We start from the raw sequence: 19,668 nt of genomic DNA on the forward strand, positions 1-19,668 counted from the left end.
TGCCTGACATGCGGATGCACAGAAGGCAGAGGAGAGGAGAGAAGTGGAAATCTGTGGGCCGGTCCTTGGGACGGAAGAGCCAATGCTGCTAGCGAAGCACTACCCTAGTTATGGGGATAAAAGGCAGAGATGAATAGATGTGACAGACTTGTTAGCCTGTGGTGAGAGAGAAATTTTTTGCTGGGGCTCTGGCGCTCCTAATAAAGGAATAATTGCTTCAACTACAGAGGGCTTGTCATGTTTGGGAGCTGGGTCAGAACACTGCCTTTCTTAGCAATTGGAGGCCCACAGACAGAAAAGCAACACAAACATAACACCCTTTGCTTTGCCATGCCGCAAACTCTGTTCGTCTTTGTTGTTGAAGGTGCTGAGGGGTGGATCTCTTTGTCTTTAAAATGTGAGCCTCCCATTAAAATCGTCAAGGTCCAGCGGATATTCACTGGAGGTGGTCAGTTCATCAGCGTGGAGATGTATAGAATGTTTCATGAACTCCACCAGGCTGGATGGGTCATTAATAAAAACTAGGAAAGTAAAACAAAACAAAAAAAAGGCTTTTAATTAGCTTCTGAGGTAAGCCGGTGCATAACATTTTCACCTCCCGATTCAGCGCCATTAAACAAAATGATTGGTGTTTGCTCAATAACGTAGCTAAGGAACCATTTCCTCATAGTTAAACCCCATTAAACAGAAGACAGAAAAATAAAAAGGAAGTAGAATCGGCTGTGATTTATGAGATCATGGAGCAGATTTATATCAAGATAAGTGTTTTCTGCCATCTCAAAGGGTGGGGGGGCATGAAATGGAATGCCTTGCAGATAACAATCTAATCAAGACAATTGTGAATAGAGAAAGGTGTTTTTTAAAATAAAATAAAAAACTTAAAACACAGTAAATGAGAATGATTTATTTGGGAAAGGGAAGGTTATTAATTCTGGAGCAATTTGATCCAAACTAATAACAGCAGTCACCTACTTACTCAGAACAAGCGTGTGATGCCAAATACGTTGCATCCAATCAAACGATCCATTCAAATTCATTGTGGTCGATGCTGTTATTTCTTACAACAAATCTCACAGTCTTTAGACTGGGTAGTTTCCGTGGACTCAGATTCCTATCAAGGCCCTAGGGATCATGAGGATATATTTGGAAGACGTAGCTTACTTGAGATCACATAAGAAAATTTGCATTATCAGAGATTGTGGTTGGGAAAGCCCATGGAAATATCAAGCGGTGTAAAAATGACTGGAACAGTTAGAACTTCCCATCAATAATCTTTTCACAAGCCAAACTCTAATAAGGAAGCGGGAACTTATCTGGATTGATCATGAAAAGATAAAGAACCAGATTTGGCTGTTACTTGAGCTCCAGAAAATCCCAGAATTTTGACCACCTTTGCAATTTCCCTCTTTTGTTTTGGAATGAAAGTTTTGCTTGGGCTGAAAAATGCATTGCCTCCCCTTTCCAGCAAAACTTCTTGCCATCTCAACAATCTCACCCAAATTCTCCCAAAATATGGAAAATATCAAAATTTCGAGATTCCTGCCTTATAACATTTGACATCCTATTCCCGGCGCTTTATCGACGTCAGAGTGATGGCTGTGTCAAAACACAGTCTCGGATTGTCACATAAATGGCACTGCTCTTTTTAACCAATTTCGCTGCCAATCTGACTCTCTCTTTTCTTCTTCTTTTTTTTTTTTTTTGTCACTTTCTGAACTCAACTTCATTCCCGTTGCACAATGAGCTCAGGAATCAGCAAAAAGAAAATACTTCTTTTAAAACATGCACTAAAAAGTACATTCTGTACAGAAATCCTGTATCTATCTATATCAGTGGTGGGATTCAAAGATTTTTACCACCGGTTCTGTGGGCGTGGCTTGGTGGGCACGCTTTGCACACGTGCACACGCTTTGCGTGAGCACATGCACCAAATGCGCACTTTGCGCAGGCTCAGAGGTGTTCCAACTCACCTCCTGCAAGCCTGCACTTTCCCTGTCGCTTCAGCAGCTGCCGCATAGCACTCGCATAGCAGCTGCGATTCAAAAGCAGGGAATGAGAATGGGAGCCCAGGCGGGCGGGTGAGCCCAACAACAGAGCGGTGAACTGGTTCCGTCTCTGCTGCTCAATGCCGCTTCCGGCTCAGCAGAACCAGGCAGAACCGGTAGAATACCACCACCGATCTATATATATATAAAAGCGAAATACCACTCACGCATCATCACAAAATCTCCAGAACAGTAAAGCCTACAAACTTGAAATTTGGCACGTATGTTCCTCTTGGCTTCTAAGTGCTCACTAAGAAAGGATTTTTCGAAATGACCATCACGGTATTTATATTTCGTATATTATTATTAACACGCTCTGATGCTAAGGAGCTCTACTCCCCCTCCCCACCTGAAAAGACATCTGTTCCAAATTCAAAACACCAGCAGAGGAGAGGAGTTTCAGTTTTAGTTTCACAGCAGCAACCAGCTTTAAGTACATAAAAGTTGAGCTAAGCCATGCCCAGGCTCCTTACTGTCTCCTTCTTGCTCATATAGCAAAAAGGAGTTCAGTTTACATGTTTCAATTTCCAAACAGTCTTCAACTCTCTCACACACTTGACAGGACGCTAGCCAGGTAAATACCGATGGATGCTGGTAGGAAGAGGCAGAATTTTTTCCCCTTTATTTTCCTCCCCAAAACCTAAGTCCGATCACATAGTTCCGTAGCAAAGCACGGGTATCCAGCTAATAGGTTATATTCTGGAATGTCTTCAATCTTTTTTTTTTTAATCATTCTTTTAAAAAAAATATCAACCCTAAAAGAATGTAACCTCTTTGCATTGTTTCAGCAGCCAATCTTGTCTCTGAGTATATTCAATTTGCAAAGCAATACAATACTTACAATTGTTTGCTTAGTAATCTTTCAAAGTAACAATAGTGTTGAAAAATGTGATTTATGACTGTTTTTTCACACTACAACCGTTGCAACATCCTTATAGTCATGGGATCAAAGCTTGATAACTGACTCACAGTTATGATGATTGTAGTGTCCTGGGGTCATGTGATTTCCTTTTGTGACCTTCTGACAGAGTCAATAGGGAAGCCAAATTCACTTAACAACCATGTTGCTAACTTAACAGCTGCAGTGATTCACATAACTGGGACTAGCACAGTCATAAAATGGGGCAAAACTTACTTAACAATTGTCTCACTTTGCAATGGAAATTTGGGGCTCAGGTGTGTTTGCAAATTGAGGTCTACCTGTAGTAGGCATGATGATGCAATCCAAGCTTCATTTATACAGGTATCGTATGTGCAACATAAATAAATGTTCTTACCCAAACCCTTTTCCAATGAAACAAACACGAACCGCAGGGAACAGGACCTTTTAATGATTCTTAGAAATCCCCGGTTAAAAGGCTGCTGCAAACTAATTAATTTTGATAAGCACAAGCCTGGCCAAAACTGTGTGAGACTGCCAAGAATAACAGATTAGAAATATTTCACAACACAAGAGTCTTCAAATATCAACTTAAGATACTGCAATGTCCACGAGGCTGAGTTTCAAAATGTCTTTGCTTCCTACAAAGAACATTCTCTTCACAGCTGGTTTTAATTTCTTGAAGGAGGGCCCATTACCTTGCAGCCTTAATCCTGAGTTGCAGCTGCTGCAGCTGCTTTTTCCTGAAAGCAGCCCTGTGCACACACGCACTTGGCACAGGCTCCTCGGGAACCTCCTCATCGCTGCTGCCAGCCCCCACAATTGCTGAAGGCAGCAGTCCACTCCTTAATGGTCCTGGCCCCTCATCTGAGTTCTCGCTCTCCTCAGCCATCCGCACCTGCTGCCCGCTAACCACAACAATAAAGCAGGTGAATATCTGGTTATTCTTCACCTTCTTTTCACCACTTGCAATGTTGTGAACGTAACAGTTTCTCCCAAGAAAATCATTTTATGTGTGAAATTTTTTAGAAAAAAATTGGCTTTGTTTTCTCTTCCCGTTATAAGGCTTCCCTCCAAAAATGAATATTCTTGCTTTTTAGTCTACAGACTAAGATCTCAGGCTTAAATGTAATAAAATTATAAATAAGGGTTATGCATCAATAAGGTGTCAGTTGTGTGTAAAGCTGAAGTATCCCAACTATAATTAAATTTCAAATCTAATTATAATTCAAAGAATCCCTTTAATTACATGGCAATGGTTAGCTTTCATGTGATGGCAGTTGCTACAGCATCTTTTTTATTTGTAATTTTCTTTTAATTAAAAATGTAAATAAATCAAAATTGCCTACTTAATTAAATTCAGAAGAAGAAGAGGAGGAGGAGGAGGGGAGGAGAGAGAGGAGGAGGAGGAGAAGTAGTAGAAGAAGAGGAGGAGGAAGAGGAGGAGAAACAGAAGAATAGGAGGAGAAGGAGGAGGGGAAGAGGAGGAGGGAGAGGAGGAGGAGGAAGAGAAGTAGAGGAGGAGGAGAAGGAGGAGGGGAGGAGGAGGAGGAGGAGGAGGAGGAGGAGGAGGAGGAGGAGGAGGAGGAGGAGGAGGAGGAGGAGGAGGAGGAGGAGGAGGAGGAGAATTTAAGTATCACTGTTCATGAACTTTGTCACACATGTTAAAAGCCATCCAATATGAATGGCACTTGGCAAATATTCTAAATTTCATTCTTCAGAATTCATGCAATCGGTGAATTGATCTATCCTTCATTGGCCTGACCAAAGCAATTCAGGATTTAAAAAAATCTGAGAATCTTTTTTTGTAACATCAACACAGGATGGAAGTGATGGTACTTCAGTGCACCTTCTGCTTCCAATGTCAGAGACGAGCACTGATATTTTTGAAGCCAAAACAACACACATAATACATGTTGCAGAAGCACCATGCCAGAGACTGCAGGAACACAGACAGGGAAAATGAAGGGCTGGGGATGACCTATGACTTACTAGGCCAATGAAAAATTAGGAATCCTGATGGTGACAAATTGCTGACAGAAGAAATTGAAGAGAGTTAAGTCTTCTTGCAGAGTGCATGGCCAGCTGGAAGCCAAGATTAAATCACACAACTTCAGAGGTATGGAGATTAAACCATACAATGGATGATTGAGGTGGTTATGTCTAGTAGTCTAACCAAGAGAAGGACTAGGGGAGACATGATAGTAGTGTTCCAATATCTCAGGGGCTGCCCCAAAGAAGAGGTAGTCAAGCTATTCTCCAAAGCTCCTGAAGGTAGGACAAGAAGCAATGGGTAGAAACTAATCAAGGAGAGAAGCAACCTAGAACTAAGAAGAAATTTCCTGACAGTGAGGACAATTAACCAGTGGAACAGCTTGCCTCCAGAAGTTGTGGATGCCCCATCACTGGAGGCTTTCAAGAAGAGACTGGGCAGTCATTTGTCTGACATGGTATAGGGCAGGGATGTGAAACTCAGTTTCATTGAGGACCATATCAGGGTTGTATTTGACCTCGGGGGCGTGGCCAGGGTGGGTGTGGCCAGCTCGATGTCACTCATCAAGTTTCCATACCCCTCCCGGGCTTCGTTTTCGGCCACTATGGCCTCCTGTAGCCCTCTGCCAGAGGGTTGCAGGAAGCCATCATGGCCCAAAATGGAGCCCAGAAAGACTGTGCATGGCCCTCCCGAGCTCCCTTTTGGCTGGTAGAGGCACTGCAGGCCGGTCCATCGCTGTTTTCAGGGCTGGCCCGCGGGCCAGATCTAAGCATCCCATGGGCTGAATCTGGCCTCGGGGCCTTGAGTTTGGTATAGGGCTCTCCTGCTTGAACAGGGGGTTGGGCTAGAAGACCTCAAAGGTCCCCTCCAGCTCTATTATTCTATGATCTATGCTTCTCCTTTTCTCAGGGTAGGCTCCACCTGTAAGAACCACTCAGATTGTTGGGATGTTTAAGAGATGGTCCAAAATAACTTTTAAAACTAATCATTTCAACCAGGGGTGGGATTCAAAAATCCCAGCCACAGATTTGCTGTCCAGTTGCTGGGTGGGCGTGGCCATGGTGGGTGTGGCCTATCGGAACTTCCAGGAGGGCCATTTTTCACCTTCCCAAGGGCCCAGAGGCTTTCCTCAGGCCTCTGGGAGGGCGAAAATGGCCTCCCCCAGGCTCTGGAGGCCCTCCAGAAGCTGGAAACAGGTCCGTTTTGCGACTTCCGGTAGGGCCATTTTTTTGCCTTCCCAAGGGCCCAGAGGCTTCCATTGGGCCTCTGGGAGGGCAAAAAGAGCCTCCAGAAGCCGGAAACAGGCCCATATCTGGACTTCCGGAAAACCCGTTTTCCCCCATCCCAGAGCCTCCGCGCATACCCTGCACTTACCTGCTTTGAAAATGGGCCACATGGAGACTCCTGAGAGGAGTCTCCATGTGGGGTGGGCGAGGGGTGGGGTGGGCGAGGCCAGCCAGTCGGTTCAAATGACAGTTCTGTGAACCAGATGCAAATTTAACATCCGGTTCGCCCAAACCGGTCCAAACCAGTAGAATCCCACCCCGGATTTTAACCATTACCGTATTTCAAATCATTAAATCGTCAGTCCTTTGCAATCATCCCTTTCATGGCACCAGATGATCTCCTACCCAGTGAGGTGACTTACTTCCAAATGATGGTTTGGTCCTGAATACACACTGGGGAAAAAAAAACTTCATTATATAAAGAATAAGCAAAAAAAAAAAAAGCACTACTGATTCTCAATTTAGCACAACTAGGACAATGTTGAGTGAAGACCAAAACAAAGACGCACGCGCACACACACACACACATATTGCCTTTTTTTCCCACCCACCCTCATTTCTCCCAGTCAATGACATCCTGTATCCTTTCATGGCTGTTTTCTTGTTGTAAAGCCAGTGGGAAGAATGGCTCCAATTTCTTATTCTTCCTCCCCTCCCAAACACAATGCCCTATTTGCTAACCCTATTACTCACATCCCTTTTGTGGGACATTCCTTGGATCGATTCACATGTTACCATAGAGTAGTTTTTCCTAACTTGCCTCCAGCTGCTTTTGTGACACCCGGTTCTCCGGAAGAAAGCTGGCATTCTTCAGAAAATTCTTCCCATCATCGTCACCAAGGAAGCCCGTTGTAACAGGGACTCAGGAGCTTCATTGTCTGTGGTCAATATTTAGGCCCAATTTCCTTGCCTCTGTAATGAAGATGGAAATATCTTTTATAACCTTGAATGCATTCTATTCTGTCCCTGAGTTTTAGGTTTTCCCATTCTCTCCCTCCAAATTCCCTGATAAGATATGTTACTTTGGAGAATTGTTTCTCTATGTTGGCCATTTTAAGGCATGTGGACTTCAATTCCCAGAATTTCCCCGGCCAGTTAGTTGGGGAATTCTGGGAATTGAAGCCCATATATCTTACATTTGTTAAAATTGAGACACACTGGTTTAGAGTTTAGTGTTCAATAGATTTGTTTCCCAATTCTGTGCCATCTTATCAAAAAAAAAAATCTCTCTCTCTCTCCCACATTCCCTCTCCCCTCTTCTCTCTCTCTCTCCCTCTCCCTCTCCCTCTCCCACTCTCCCTCCCTCTCCCTCTCCCTTTCCCTTTCCCTCTCCCTGTTTCTCTCCCTGTCCCTCTCCCTCTCTCTCTCCCTCTCTCCTTTCCCTTTTCTTCTCCCTCTTCCTCTGTCTCTCTCTCCCTCTCCTGCTCTCCCTCCCTGTCCCTCTCCCCTTTCACTTTCCCTCTCCCTCTTCCTCTTCCCTTCCCTCTCCCTGTCTCTCTTCCTGTCTCTCTCCCCTCTTCCTCTCTCCCCCCTCTCCCCTCTCCCTCTTCCTCTTCCTTCCCTCTCCCTGTCTCTCTTCCTGTCTCTCTCCCCCTCCCTCTCTCTCCCTCTCTCCTTTCCCTCTCCCTCTTCCTCTTCCCTTCCCTCTCCCTCTCGCTCCCTCTCTCTCTCCTCTCCCTCTCTCTTTCTCCCTGTCCCTCCCTCCTCTCCCTCTGCCCTTTCGCTCTCCCTCTCCTCTTCCCTCTCCCTCTCTCTCTCCCTATCCCACTCCCCCTCTCTCTCCCCTTTCCCTTTCTCTCTCCCTCTCTTACTCCCTTTTGGTGTCGCACTACTTCCATGTCCCTAATAGCAAATATTTAGGTGTACAGTATACTGATGTCAGGTGGACCAAAGCAGTCATAGAATGGATCCCACTTGATAAAAAGTGTCCACGAAAGAGACCTAATACAAGATGAATCAATGACATTGGCAAGTATTGGGGGCCCAAAGAAAGCTCAGGACCATGTTGGCTAGAATCATGGAGAAGAGGACTTCATCCTATAGTGGATAAACCATGGCTAAAATGATGTTGACCATGTACCTCTCTCTTCCACCCCCTCTCCCTCTCTCTACACTCTCCCTTCTCTTTCTTTCTTTCTCTCTTGCACATACACATAGAGTCACAGAAATACACACACATTTTGCCCCTACAGTCAACCAACTAATTGCAAATGCACTCTGAGAAATATATAATATATAACAAATTATATTATTGTTGCTATGTATTAGGAGGAAATTGAAATCTTGCATTATAATTAGTTGAAATAGATGGTAATACCTAGCCAACCTAGACTTATCTAAGAGGTTAAGCAAGATTAGCCTCAGTAAGTATTTTGATGGGAGACTGGCAGTAAACCAAGGACTTCAAAACTTCTCAAAAGTGGACACCGGAGAATAAAATAATTGGATATATCTATACAAATCACCAGGAGGTGAGCTAATTCCAATGATACCTTGACTTCCTGTCCAATTTAAGCTACTCAAAGAGAGGAACTGTATGTTGGACAGATGTTTTGTACTCAGAAAAAATACCCTGGCTTCAATCCCTGGTTTGTTTAACTAAAAGTATTGACAAGCATCTGAATTCTGTTGGAATCTCAAGAAACCTTCTGTCAAAATAGACAATGGGAAGTGGAGAATAAATTGTGTGACCTGAGGAATGGCAAGATCATAAGTTATCTGTATTTATAAACTAAAATAAATATATTTCTTTTTGGAAGGAGAGAGAAACTGGTGCATAAATGCCTGGGAAGTCACATATAGTAAATATTACAAAGGGTAAAGTCTAAAATTTTCAGGAGACAGGAAGAAATCTAGGAAAAATCTGAATTGGAAGGGAAGAAAGGCTACAAAAAAAACAGGGGAGAAGAGCACTGAGAAAATTACAGCCCTGGTTCTAGAGATTTACCAAGCTTACAGGGAAAATTGCTGTTCTTTCAGAAATGACTTGGAGAGAACACAAGGAAACAGGGCCAGACCAACTGATAGATAAAGTAAATCAATTGCCTCAGGAAGGAGTTGAATAGCACAATGCCATGTGTGTTGCCTCCTCTCTGTTGCTAGCCCATTGTCTATGGGTGCAGAGGAGAACACAATTGGGCCACTGTTGCTGAGCAAAGATTAAACAATTGGTCTGGCCCTTGGAAGGAGAGGAGGCTGTATCTATAGATAGATGGGAGATGGGATTAAAAGAAGTAGACAAAGAAGGAGGCAGAAGAGGAAGAGGAGGAGGAAGAAGATGGGGAGGGGGAGGAAAGGTATAGATTAGAGGTTAGGGTTCAGATTAAGAAAGAAGGAAAAAAGATAGGAAGGATGGAAGGAAGGAAGGAGGAGAAAGAAAAGAAGAGAGAGAGAGAGAGAAAGAGAGAAAGAAAGAAAGAAAGAGAAAGAAAGAAAGAAAGAAAGAAAGAAAGAAGAAAGAAAGAAAGAAAGAAAGAAAGAAAGAAAGAAAGAAAGAAAGAAAGAAAGAAAGAAAGAAAGAACGGAAGGAAGGAAGGAAGGAAGGAAGGAAGGAAGGAAGGAAGGAAGGAAGGAAGGAAAGAAAGAAAGAGTGTCAGGTCCACACACAAAGGTTCAATATAATATTTGTTGCTAAAAGCCTGGGCACAGGAATCTTCTCAACTAATGACAGCACTTTGGTCAGAGTTAAATAAGAAGTCAAAGGATTTGGACTTTAGTTCATTTGTGGTTTTATAGGGTTCTAGGCTGATCCCCTTTTCATTCTGCCCCTAGCTTCTGCCCATCCTTCTCCGATAGATAGAGATAGATAGATGATAGATAGATAGATAGATAGATAGATAGATAGATAGATAGATAGATAGATGGATGGATGGATGGATGGATGGATGGATGGATGGATGGATAGATAGATGATAGATAGATAGATAGATGATAGATAGATAGATAGATAGATAGAGATAGAGATAGAGATAGAGATAGAGATAGAGATAGAGAGAAGAGATAGAGATAGGATGGATGGATGGACGGATAGATAGATGGATGGATGGATGGATGGATAGATAGATAGATAGATAGATAGATAGATAGATAGATAGATAGATAGATAGATAGATGTAATAATATTCTACTGAAAAAATGCAAGATCTTTTTATTATATTGAATGCTTTTAAATGTTGATTAATGATTATATGCCATCAAGGTTTTTTTAATGATCATATAGATCAGGGCAGGGGTGGGATTCTACCGGTTCTGTCCAGCTCTACAGAACCGGTAGCTCTGAAGGGCAGCAGACACAAAACCAGTTCTGTGTCTGCTGCTGTTTTGGCCCACATGCCCACCTGGGCTCTTACCTGACCTTTATTTCTTGCTTTTTCAACCACAGCTGCTTTGCGCGACACAGCTGCGGTTGAAAAAGCAGGAAAAAGGGGCTTTTCCAACCACTGCGCACCTGCACGCAGTGCTACTCAGCTGTCCAGGCAGCTCAGCAGGTTGTAAATTGCACTCGTGCGACTCACGCATGCACACGCAACACAAAGCAACAGAACTGGTAGTTATACCGGTCGGATCACATCCCTGGATCAGGGGTGTCAAACTCCCAGCCTGCCGGATATGTCACGTGCTGGCCACGCCCACACCAGGTTTAGCAAAGGGGGGGGGAAGTCCCAGTACATCACGTGATGCCGCCACGATGACATGAGTTGGACACCCCTGATATAGATGGATTTTCTCCATAACAATGTTTCCTTAACCTGGTCTTTCAGCTTTTCCAACAGTGTCCCCATTACCAATGTAGCTGAGACCATCCATCTTGCTGTCACTTATCATCTTCTTCTCTTCCACCTTTCTCAAAATTACAGCCTTCTCCAGAGAGCAAAGAGTTTGCATCATGTGTCTGAAGTAGGATAATGTGAGCCTGATAATTGGTGACTTGAGGAAGAACTCTGGTTCAATGATCAATCCACCCATTTCTTTCTCTCTCTCTCTCTCTTTTTTTTTTTTTTTGGCTGTCCATGGCATTTTCAGGAGTCCTCTCCAACACCAAAGTTCAAAAGCTTCTTCTGATCTTGCTTCTTCAAAGTCCAACTTTCTCTTCTATGGAGTATTGCAGAGAATAGCAGAGAACAATGGCATTGTTCTGAACTTTTGAAAATAAAGACATATCCGGGCAAATGAGTGTCTTTATCAAAGTCTTGGTGGCTATTCTACCAAGGGCTAATCTGTAGCATATATCCCAATTTACTTAATGGTGTTTTAAATCCACATACACAGAAGCACATATATACACATGTATATTCATGCAGACGGTTCAAGCCAGTGTTGGTTGCCACGATGTAAAAAAGATGATGAGACTCTAGAAAGAGTGCAGAGAAGAACAACACAGTTTATTAGGGGACTGGAGGCTAAAACATAGGAACTGTCAGGTTGTGCTCCCTTCAAAATCCAAGAAAGAAATACTCAGATTCCATGGGTTAGAGCAAAGTTATCCTTTTACTGGAAATCAAAGTGGAAGCTACAGATTTAATTCCGAATCTGAGGAATTGGCACGCAGATCACATATACAAAGGAATGGAATTGTTCCCACCCCCCAAAGTCCAAATGACTCTTCCAATTAAAAGTTCTGAATAGGATCATGTGGCCATCTTCAGGTGGTGATGAGGCCTCTGTCCGTTGACCTTGACATATTTTGATAAAACTTCGCAGCTGCGCAAAAGGGGATAGAAGCTAGCCAAGAAATGGAAAGTTAAAGACAAGAATTCATATACCCCCTCCCCTTGCTACCCACAACAAAGGAATGCAAAACACCTCCAGCTTTCTTCCCCTCCAAGTTCCCCCCTCCCCCCCGTTGCTAATGACAGCCGAAAGAAATAGTATAGCATAGCAGCAGAGAAGATGCAATAGTTAGGATGCAGAAGATATAAGATGTGGAAGATATCTTGAGGCTGATATGAACAATGGTTGCAGGAATTGGATATGTCTACCATAGTTTGATGAAAAGAAGGACTGGGGTGATATGATAGTAGTCTTCCAATATCTCAGGGGCTGCCCCAAAGAAGAGGGAGTCAAGCTATTCCCCAAAGCACAAGAAGGCATGACAAGAATCAATGGTTGGAAGCTAATCAAGGAGTGAAGCAACCTAGAACTAAGGAGAAATTTCTGACAGAACAATTAATCAGTGGAACAACTTGCCTCCAGAATACTCCAACACTGGAAGATTATAAGAAGAGATTGGATAACATTTGTCTGGAATGGTACAAGCAAGGGGTCGGATTAGAAGACTTCCAAGTTCCCTTCCAATTGTTATTCTATTCTAATATTTTCTACCCTGAGCTAAGATGGGCAACCAGTAATTTTATAAATAATTTTATAAATGAATAAACAGATAGATAAATAAATGTTTGTATTTGTTTATTGGATTTAAACGCACCTCTTCCACTAACTATTCTAGGTGGCTAACCATATTGATAACCCTAACAAGAGCAGTGACAATAAATTCATTACAAACCCAGTGAAAACCACAATGAAGACACTACACAAAACCTCACAGAAGAAGAAAAAAGGCACTTTCTTTCCAGCCCAATACACACAACGGATCCACTTACAGATCAAAGGCCTGCCCAAATAAACCCTTTTTTAAAAAACCCTGCTGTGAGAAAGACCCAAATTTTTACAATCAAAAGAATTCATACTCCAGTGTTTCTCAACATCAGCAATTTTAAGATGTATGGACTTCAATTCCCAGAATTCCCCAGCCAGCATGGGCTGACTGGGGAATCCTGGAAGTTGAAGTCCACACATCTTAAAAAGTTGCTGAGTTTGGGAAAGATGGTCATAGTCCAACGGCACGGAATAAAAGAAACCCTTCTGGTGAAATATCCAGGTATCCAAGATAAACGCCTCATTAATAAAATGTCACAGGTACATTTGGAGGGCTGGACTGCATCTTGATGGCCAATTCCCTCAGGGGAAGTTCTGAACACAGCCATGGTTGAGATTTCTCTGCGAAGCCCGCTGAGATAAAAGAACTAAAAGAACAGACACTTTAGCTTTTCATTTACCAAGGCAGACAATCTTGCAAAGATCTATTGCCAGTGAAACTGCTGAAGTGATGCATTAGTTCATGCCCTCTCCAGAACTAAGGGACCCATCAATTAGCCTGGCCACCGTTAGCAGATAACATCTCTCTTTTGGGTTGGAAAAAGTTCTCCAAGTTATGATGGCCTGCCTCCTCGTTCTATCACCCCACTGACTGAAGAGATGTATCTTCTAATCCAAGACTTATTTTTTCAAAGCCCCCGAAGAGTACCCAAACTCAGAACTCAGAGTAAGAAGCTGTAGTAGCATTAGGCATAAAATAGGCAGAGCCAAAACACTGGGTGGAACTCTTACAGTGTTTTAACATGATGGTCTAGTTCACTTGAGATAAGACAAACACAGGCTTCCTAATCAGAAGGTAGGGGCAGCATGGTTCAGTGGTTAAAGATGCTGAGCTTGTCATATGGAAAGCTGACAGCCTGGGTTCGAGACCCAAGCACTACGCGATGGGTGAGCTCCCATTACTTGCTGCAGCTCCTGCCCACCCAGCAGTTCGAAAGCATGCAAATAATAATAGAGTAAGGTAGGGTAGAGTAGAGTAGAGTAGAATAGGAATAGAATAGAATAGAATAGAATAGAATAGAATAGAATAGAATAATTCTTTATTGGCCAGGTGTAATTGGACACACAAGGAATTTGTCTCCGGTGCATAAGTTCTCAGAGTACATACAAGCAACAAGTGATAAATCATGATCATAATCATTGTAAAAATACATTCATAATGAATCATAATATTCAACACTTAGTGCTAGTCATAGGATACTAAATAAGCAATCAACATAAATCATACTAGGATGCTAAATAAAACAATATAAATAGTAAAATGCAAGCAACAACTTTATAGTCATAAGAAGATAAGGAGATAGGTAATAGGAAAGATGAGAAGAACAATAGTAATTCAGCTTTACTAGATAGTTTGACAATGTTGTGGGAATTAGTTGTTTAGCAGCGTGCTGGCATGGGGGAAAACCTATCCTTGTGTCTAGTTGTTCTGGCGTGCAATGCCCTATAGCAGAGGTGTCAAACTCTGCTCGGTGTCATCAAGTGATGTATCACAACTTTTTCCCTTTCATTAAACTGGGCCAGTGTGGCCATTGTGTGATGCATCCAGCCCGTGGGCCACAAGTTTGACACCCCTGCCCTATAGCATCATCTTGAGGGTAGAAGCTGAAACAGTTTATATCCAAGATGTGAGGGGTCTATAGATATTATCACAGCCCTCTTTCTGGCTCATGCAGTATACAGGCCCTCCATGGAAGGCAGGCGGGTAGATAAATAGCATTCCCAGGAAGGTTCTACACCAGGGGTGTCAAACTCAAGGGCTGGATCCGGCCCGCGGGATGTTTAAATCTGGCCCACAGGGCCGGCCTGGAAATATCAAAGGACTGGCCCACGAGGCCTCCACGAGGCCCGTTTTTGGTCAGCTGCTGGAGGCCAGGGAGGCTGAAAACGAGGCACAGGAAGGCTGCTGCAGTCCCCGAGCTCCCAATTTTGGCCAGCAAAGTGCTGAGGAGGCATCCATCCCATCTTCCCCCGCTCCCTGCCCCCCCCACCGGCCCACCGAGGACAAGTACAATGTTGATCCAGCCCTCAAAGAAATCCAGTTTGACACCCCTGTTCTACACCCATTTCAGATGACTCTGAGGATACAAATAAACCCCCAAGTGGCCTCAGCAACTCTAGAGAGCTAACAACCGATCCTCAGAGCGCTAATGACCAGATGACTGCAAAGAATAAAAATCCTTCCGCTCCCCACCAGTCAGTTAGAACTGAAGAAGCTTCTTGGTTGAGAAGTGAAATGTTTTCAAGGAGGAAAAAACAAGAAACTCCACTTGCCTTTCAGAAAAAAAGCATGGATGATTGAGAATCTCCATAGACATACCTCCATTCCTCTGGGAAAGTCAAAACTAGAGCATTGACAGTGTGGTTTCTGATAGTGAAAAAGTGTAGAGATGACATTTCTTAGGGACATTTTTTTCTTTTACCGTCCTTTGAAACTTAAATGCATACATTAATTAATTACTTAACCAAAATACTTAACATAACTTGTAGGCTGTGATCCAATGCACTTCCCAAGAATTATTCATTCCTGTTAATTTGATTAACTGGGTATGTTATATGAGATTTCTATTAAGCAAGATGACATATTTACACTGGCAATTATCAACTTACAGTGCAATGAGCAATCAAACACTTGTGTTCTGGAGTTAACTGACATGTGCTAATTTCATTACACACCTGCAGACACATTAACCTAGTCAGTTAGAAGACATTGGGGAGCATCAAGTAACCAAGATGTCTAGCAAGGCTGAGTGTATGTTTACTGATTTGCTTACTGGATCCCAGGATCATCTATTTCCAATCCAAAAAGCTGTTTCGTTCTTGTCCTCAACTGGATGCAGAATCATTGCTACCTTTCTATCGGGTTTTGTCTTCATCTGCTCAAGACAAAGCATGCTTTACAGAGCAGAAGGATATTAAAGAATTCTTCAATGCAGTGGCCCCCAACCTTTTTTGTGCCACGGCCCGGTACCAGCATCACAAAATGATCCGCGGCCCAGTACCGGCATCAGCACGCATGGCAAGGCGAGCCGAGCGACCGGCCAGCCAGCCGTCCCCCGCTTCTCCCCACCACCTTCAACTCCTCCTTTGTACCTGTGTCGATGGGCTTCGGGACGGCTTCGGGATGGTCGCTCGGCTCGCCTTCCCTTGGGTGCTGAAAGAATCCTCGCGCCTTAGTTTTGTTCGAAGCCGCCCCCCCTTCGATGAAACTAAGGCGCAAGGATTCCTTCAGGACCCAAACGCCACTTTCCAACCAGAAAAGCTCACCGGAAGCACTTTCTCATCAAAACAAGATGGCGGCGCCCAGCAAACCAGCGGCCCGGTAGAAAATGTTCCACGGAAAATGTTCCCGGTCCGGGGCCCGGTAGTTGGGGACCCCTGCTTCAATGGATCTTGACCAAAGCAAATGTGGGAGATTTACTCCCTGTAGATCCATGCTGGATGAACACTAGTAAGAATTAAGTAAGAGAAAAACAGAGGTGGAAGTCCAACCCCTTGCTCTAACAGGGGACCCTATACCATTCCAGAGAAGTGACTGTCCAGTCTCTTCTTAAAAGCCTCCAGTGATGGAGCACCCACAACTTCTGAAGGCAACTTCTGTTCCACTGGTTGATTCTTCTCACTGTCAGGAAGTTCCTCCTTAGTTCTAGGTTGCTTCTCTCCTTGGTTAGCTTCCATCCATTGCTTCTTGTCCTGCCTTCTGGTCCTTTGGAAATTAGTTTGACTCACTCCTCTTTGCAGGAGCCCATCAAATATTGGAACACTGCTGACATGTGCTTCTTTTCATTAGACTAGACCTACCTAATTCCTCTAACCATTCTTCATATATATTAGTCTTCAGCCCCCTAATCATTCTTGTTGGTCTTCTCTGCAGTCTTTTAATGATTGTCATTAAGGGTGGAAAATGCTTTCCTTCTTAATGGTCATTAGGGAAAGTTATAGGGTACCATCAAGCATGTGTTCTTCCAACAAAACAGCAGCAACAACACCCGTTGGCATGGGGTAGAGCACAGTAGCAATAGCACTTAGACTTATATATCACTTGACAGTGCTTTACAGCCCTCTCTAAGTATTTTACAGAGTCATCCCAACCATCTGGGTCCTCATTTTACCCACCTCAGAAGGATGGAAGGCTGAATCAACCTTGAACCTGGTGAGATTCGAACTGCCAAATTGCAGGCAGCCGGCAGTCAGCAGAAGTAGCTTGCAGTACTGCACTCTAACCACTGCGCCACCGTGGCTCAATCATGTAGATCAGCGGTCACCAACAGTGGGCCGGGAACCACTGGTGGTCTGTGATAAAATTTTGGTTGTCTGCAGAGAAATGTCCCCCCCAAAGCACTCCCCCCAAGGCAATTAATCCAGGCTGCACGAGAACACAAGTCTGCACCACACACTGGCCCCCACCCTTTGGCCGAGCACAAACCTTACCTTGAGTAGAGCACGCGAGCTGGAACTGGAAGGTAAGACCAACGGCAGGGGAGGGAAATCCACCCCGGGGTGGCTTGCTAACGTTGGTGGGAAAGTCGGTCCCATATTCCAGAACTGCAGTAGTCATAGGACTGGCCCTTTGGTCATCCCGGAGCAGGTCCTCCAGTCCATGGCAGGCCGGTGTACCTGGATGGAGGAGCAGCTGCTCCTATGACTACTGCAGTTCTGGAATATGGGGCCAACTTTCCCACCAACGTCAGCAAGCCACCGTCAGACAAAATTCATATTCGTGGTCAGCAGGATTTAAAAGTATGAGTTTGGTGGTCCCTGAGATCCAAAAGGTTGGTGACCTCTGATGTAGATACCATCACTAGTCTCAATCATTTCCATGGCTCCAAGTGATCAAATCCACAGACCTCTTAATAGAATCTTACAAATCTTATAACCAGCCTTAAGTAGCAGCTAAGACCTTGACTTCCCCACGTGCCTGAGAATGGAAAGCAACCAAAGGGGTAATTTATCCAAGCCCAGGATCACGAAGTGTTAACCAAAACCAGATGAAGTTATTACTACAACCACAGGCCACAAAACATAAGTGGGGTGGGAATGGCTTATTTCTTTTGTCTTTGTCTTGGCACATCTAAAGGCCTCCTCGAAAAAGAGGAAAAAACACAGAGACGTGAAATTGATGTAAAGCGATTCGTTAGCGCTAATGAGCAATGCCAATCACACTCACTTTCAAACACAGGCAGTGGGTGTTGATGTAGCTAGTCTTTAACTCATTCTTCCCAAACTTTTTATTAGGTACATATGTCTACGGCAGACACAAATGAAACATTCCACAACTAGGCTTCCAGCCAAAAACTAATTTATTCTTTAATATGGTTGCGATTACTTGGTGGTTCCTTGAGTTGAGATGACAGGTCCAGGGCTAATGGAGTCATACTGTAAGTTAATATAAATCATGACAGAGCAATTAATTACAGAAACCACTGCAAATCCCTTTGTTAGTTTTCCCCGTCACCAGAAGGATTTAATAACGTTCGTTTTGCTAAGTTCCAGTGACATTTACAAATCTTAAAACCATTTTTTAATAAAATCAATATCGCCGCTCTGGCTGAACGGTGCTGTGCTACAGTAGCTTGTCTCAGATTGAGCTGATGCGAATGTGCCTTGCCTTCTGTTTGAAATGCATCACAAAAGGGCCAGCAGAGTTCTCGGTTTTTGTAAAGGTTGGGACATTAGGGTTAAAAGAAGTACAAGTAGTCCTTGATTTATTACCACAGCTGAGCCCAAAATTTCCATTGCTAAGCAAGGCAGTTGTTAAGTGAGTTTTGCCCCATTTTATGACCTTTCTTGCCACCGTTGTTAAGTGAGTCACTGCGGTTCTTATATTAGTAGCACAGTTGTTGACTGAATTGGGCTCCCCCATTGACTTTACTTGTCAGAAAGTCTCAAAGGGTGATCAGGATAGAATAACAGAATTGGAAGGGACCTTGGAGGTCTTCTAGTCCAACCCCCTGCCTAGGTAGGAAACCCCACACCACTTTAGACAAATGACTATCCAACATCTTTTTTAAAACTTCCAGTGTTGGAGAATTTACAACTTCTGGAGGCAAGTTGTTCCACTGATTGATTGTTCTAACTGTCAGGATATTTCTCCTGAGTTCTAACTTGCTTGTCTCCTTGATTAGTTTCCACCCATTGCTTCTTGTCCTGCCCTTTGGAAAATAGCTTGATTCCCACTCCTTTGTGTCAGCCCCTGAGATATTGGAACACTGCTATCATGTCTTCCCTAGTCCTTCTTTTCATCAAACTTAGACATACCCAATTCCAGCAACCGTTCTTTATATGCTTTAACCTCCAGTCCCCTAATCCTCTTTGTGGCTCTTCTCTGCACTCTTTCTAGAGTCTCAACATCTTTTTTACATCATGGCGACCAAAACTGGATGCGGTGTTCCAAGTATGGCCTTATCAAGGCCTTATAAAGTGATATTAACACTTCACGTGATCTTGATTCTATCCCTCTGTTTATGCAGCCTAGGACTGTGTTGGCTTTTTCTGACAGCTGCAGCACACGGGTGGCTCATATCGAAATGATTGTCCACTAGGACTCCGAGATCCCTTTCACAGTGAGCAAGGTAGCATCTATACTGTACCAGTGCATTTTGTTTTGTTTTGTTTTTTGCCTAAATGTAGAACCTTCCTTTTTGCACCATTGAATTTCATTTTGAAACTTCAAAAGGAGAAGGATTGGGATTGGGAAGCAGGTTTGCAAACTAAAAGCGGTTTATTCACTCGGCCTCGGTTGCTTGCAGCTGAGAATGCCCTGAAACCTCAAACTTCCTAGCCTACGAAACATTTCAAACCCACGCTGGA

Source organism: Notechis scutatus, chromosome 6 (genome assembly GCF_049901735.1).
Source record: "Notechis scutatus isolate UNSWTSFEM ecotype Mainland chromosome 6, rNotScu1.2, whole genome shotgun sequence".
NCBI lineage: Eukaryota > Metazoa > Chordata > Lepidosauria > Squamata > Elapidae > Notechis > Notechis scutatus.